This window comes from Rhinopithecus roxellana, chromosome 7, assembly GCF_007565055.1.
Source record: "Rhinopithecus roxellana isolate Shanxi Qingling chromosome 7, ASM756505v1, whole genome shotgun sequence".
NCBI lineage: Eukaryota > Metazoa > Chordata > Mammalia > Primates > Cercopithecidae > Rhinopithecus > Rhinopithecus roxellana.
Window position 1 is genome coordinate 50,538,892 of NC_044555.1, and position 4,716 is coordinate 50,543,607.

The window sequence follows — 4,716 nt, forward strand, 5'->3', positions numbered from 1 at the left end:
GTAGATTCTGGATATTAGCCCTTTGTCAGATGAGTAGGTTGCAAACATTTTCTCCCATTCTGTAGGTTGCCTGTTCACTCTGATGGTAGTTTCTTTTGCTGTGCAAAAGCTCCTTAGTTTAATTAGATCCCATTTGTCAATTTTTGCTTTTGCTGCCGTTGCTTTTGGTGTTTTAGACATGAAGTCCTTGCCCATGCCTATGTCCTGAATGGTACTACCTAGATTTTCTTCTAGGGTTTTTATGGTGTTAGGTCTAACATTTAAGTCTCTAATCCATCTTGAATTAATCTTCGTATAAGGGGTAAGGAAAGGATCCAGTTTCAGCTTTCTACTTATGGCTAGCCAATTTTCCCAGCACCATTTATTAAATAGGGAATCCTTTCCCCATTTCTTGTTTCTCTCAGGTTTGTCAAAGATCAGATGGCTGTAGATGTGTGGTATTATTTCTGAGGACTCTGTTCTGTTCCATTGGTCTATATCTCTGTTTTGGTACCAGTACCATGCTGTTTTGGTTACTGTAGCCTTGTAGTATAGTTTGAAGTCAGGTAGCGTGACACCTCCAGCTTTGTCCTTTTGACTTAGGATTGTCTTGGCAATGCGGGCTCTTTTTTGGTTCCATATGAACTTTAAAGCCGTTTTTTCCAATTCTGTGAAGAAACTCATTGGTAGCTTGATGGGGATGGCATTGAATCTATAAATAACCTTGGGCGGTATGGCCATTTTCACGATATTGATTCTTCCTATCCATGAGCATGGTATGTTCTTCCATTTGTTTGTGTCCTCTTTGATTTCACTGAGCAGTGGTTGGTAGTTCTCCTTGAAGAGGTCCTTTACATCCCTTGTAAGCTGGATTCCTAGGTATTTTATTCTCTTTGAAGCAATTGTGAATGGAAATTCATTCCTGATTTGGCTCTCTGCTTGTCTGTTACTGGTGTATAAGAATGCTTGTGATTTTTGTACATTAATTTTGTATCCTGAGACTCTGCTGAAGTTGCTTATCAGCTTAAGGAGATTTTGGGCTGAGACGATGGGGTTTTCTAAATATACAATCATGTCATCTGCAAACAGGGACAATTTGACTTCTTTTCCTAACTGGATACCCTTGATTTCTTTCTCTTGCCTGATTGCCCTAGCCAGAACTTCCAACACTATGTTGAATAGGAGTGGTGAGAGAGGGCATCCCTGTCTTGTGCCAGTTTTCAAAGGGAATTTTTCCAGTTTTTGCCCATTCAGTATGATATTAGCTGTGGGTTTGTCATAAATACCTCTTATTATTTTGAGGTACGTTCCATCAATACCGAATTTATTGAGCGTTTTTAGCATGAAGGGCTGTTGAATTTTGTCAAAAGCCTTTTCTGCATCTATTGAGACAATCACGTGGTTCTTGTCTTTGGTTCTGTTTATATGCTGGATTACGTTTATTGATTTGAGAATGTTGAACCAGCCTTGCATCCCAGGGATGAAGCCCACTTGATCATGGTGGATAAGCTTTTTGATGTGCTGCTGAATCTGGTTTGCCAGTATTTTATTGAGAATTTTTGCATCGATGTTCATCAGGGATATTGGTCTAAAATTCTCTTTTTTTGTTGTGTCTCTGTATGGCCACATTTTCTTAATCCAGTCTATCATCGATGGACATTTGGATTGGTTCCAAGTCTTTGCTATTGTGAATAGTGCCACAATAAACATACGTGTGTATGTGTCTTTATAGCAGCATGATTTATAATACTTTGGGTATATACCCAGTAATGGGATGGCTGGGTCAAATGGTATTCCTAGTTCTAGATCCTTGAGGAATTACCACACTGTCTTCCACAATGGTTAAACTAGTTTAAAATCCCACCAACAACGTAAAAGTGTTCCTATTTCTCCACATCGTCTCCAGCACCTGTTGTTTCCTTACTTTTTAATGATCGGCATTCTAACTGGTGTGAGATGGTATGTAGCCCTCAGAAACAATGCCACACATCTACAACCATCTGATCTTTGACAAACCTAACAAAAACAAGAAATGGGGAAAGGATTCCCTATTTAATAAATGGTGCTGGGAAAACTGGCTAGCCATATGGAGAAAGCTGAAACTGGATCCCTTCCTTACACCTTATACAAAAATTAATTCAAGATGGATTAAAGACTTAAATACTAGACCTAAAACCATAAAAACCCTAGAAGAACACCTAGGCAATACCATTCAGGACATAGGCATAGGCAAGGACTTCATGATTAAAACACCAAAAGCAGTGGCAACAAAAGCCAAAATTGACAAATGGGATCTAATTAAACTAAAGAGCTTCTGCACAGCAAAAGAAACTACCATCAGAGTGAATGGGCAACCTACAGAATGGGAGAGAATTTTTACAATCTACCCATCTGGCAAAAGACTAATATCCAGAATCTACAAAGAACTTAAACATATTTACAAGAAAAAATCAAACAACTCCATCAAAAAGTGGGCAAAGGACATGAACAGACACTTCTCAAAAGAAGACATTTATGCAGCCAACAGACACATGAATAATGTTGAACATCACTGGCCATCAGAGAAATGCAAATCAAAAGCACAATGAAATTGAAATATTTTAAAATCAAGCAAAAATATTGGAACCAAAAAATGAAATTGACATACTGATGAATGCATTAGAGTCCCTTACCAGCAGAAATAAAAAGAAAAGAAGAAATAATAATTGAGCTTGTAGACAGGCTATTTGAAAATACACAGTCAGGGGGAGGCCCAAGGCAGGTTGGCGGCGGCCTCCCGCAGTCCTGGAGGAGGGGTGGGAGCGTGGAGTCCGCAGGCGATGCAACTTCCGGACGGGACTCACCTCTGTCCTCCCCTCATGTCTCCCCTTCCTCTCACCCAGTCCCACTCCATCTTCCATCCGCAACTCTTCCGACCTGAGCTTTCAGAGTATGGTTGCTCAAGGAAAGCCGTCGCCGCCCCCGCCTCCGGGCCGAGTTAGAGTGCCTGTTGCTCTGTGTCACACCCCAGGCCACCTCCTTGCCCCCAGTGGCAGGCTCCGTTCTGTCTCAAAGCCCTCCCCCAAACTCCGTCAGTGGAAATCGGCTCCGCAGGACCCGCTGGGGCCCAACCCCTACCCGTGGTGCCCAGAAGACCTGGCTATGGCACCATGGGTAAACCCATTAAACTGCTGGCTGTTTTCAGGTTGAAATCCCAAAGATTGATGTCTACCTCTATGAGGTAGATACTAAACCAGACAGACAAGTGGCCAGACAAGATATTAAACCAGACAATGTCCCAAGATATTAAACCATGGAGGTGGTTGACTCAGCGGTTCAGCATTTTAAAGTAACTATATTTGGAGAGTGTAGACCAGTTTATGATGGAAAAAGAATTCTTTACACCGCCAACCCTGTGGCAACTGCAGAGGTATATTTACATGTTACCTTACCTGGAGAAGGTGGAAAAGATCGACCTTTTAAGGTGTCAATCAAATTTGTCTCTTTGGTGAGTTGGCACCTACTGCATGAAGTACTGACAGGACGGAACTTGCTTGAGCCACTGGAATTAGACAAGCCAATCAGCACTAACCCTGTCCATGCAGTTGATGTGGTGCGACGACATCTGCCCTCCGTGAATACACACCTATGGGGCGTTCCTTTTTCTCAGTTCCAGAAGGATATGACCGCCCTCTGGGAGGGGGCAGGGAATATGGTTTGGATTCCATCAGTCTGTTTGGCCTGCCGTGTGGAAAATGATGCTTAATATTGATGAAAGAGACCTCCGGCAGCAGTGTGGAGAATAGATAGAGAAGAAAAAAACTAATCGGAGAAGCCAGTTAGGAGGCTTTTCAGTCACCAGTTCAAGTTTCGGTCTACATGTTACTTCCTTGAGAAGCAGTGTTTGACACCCTTTTCCCTCCATCCAGCCATCCCCCAAGTCTGAGTTAGGTATTCGCTTCTGTTTTCCCATAGCACTGTGTAATTCCCCTATAATAGTATATATCACCCTGAATTATGAATGTTTATTGTTCTGTCTCTCCTATTAGAATGAAAGCTCCGTGAAGGGATTGTCATTTTATTCACCAGTGTATCTTCCAAGCCCAGGACAACTTTTGGTAATATTAAGCAAAGAATGAATAAATAAATCCAAGAGCACAGGAGGAGGAGCATCCAAATGAGCCTGAAAAATCACAGAAATATTTGTGGTAGTATGTGATATCTTAGCTGAGCTTTAACAAGTATAATGAGACCAAGAGTTTGGTTTGAAAATGAGGTACTCAGGAATAAATGATTTCTGAGGTCTCTAAGATATTGTAAAACTTTATTGAAAGATCTAAGAGAAAATTTAAATAAATGAAACACATTACCCTTATTGAGAAGACTCAATTTTGTAAAATGTCAGTTCTCCCCAAATTAATCTATAAATGTAGTTTTAATTAAAATTCAAATTGGGGGCCAGGTACGGTGGGTATGCCGGTATTTCCAGCACATTGGGAGGCCAGGGTGGGAGGATCACTTGAGCCCAGGAGTTCTGAGCAACATGGTGAAACCCGGTGGCTAAAACAACACACAAACACAAAAAATAGCCAGGCATGGAGGCATGTGACTGTAGTCCCAGCTGCTTGAGAGGCTCAGATGGGAGAATCACTTGAGCCCAGGAGGTCAAGGCTACAGTGAACTGTGATCTAGCCACTGTACTCCAGCCTGGGCAACAGAGTAAGACCCTGTCTCAAAATAAAATAAAAAAATAAAATA

General features: G+C 41.7%; 1 pseudogene; it reads left to right on the forward strand.

Annotated features, from left to right (window-relative positions):
• Positions 1-2,798: 2,798 nt before the first annotated feature.
• Positions 2,799-4,127, forward strand: LOC104669434 (annotated as a pseudogene).
• The last annotated feature ends 589 nt before the right edge of the window (positions 4,128-4,716 follow it).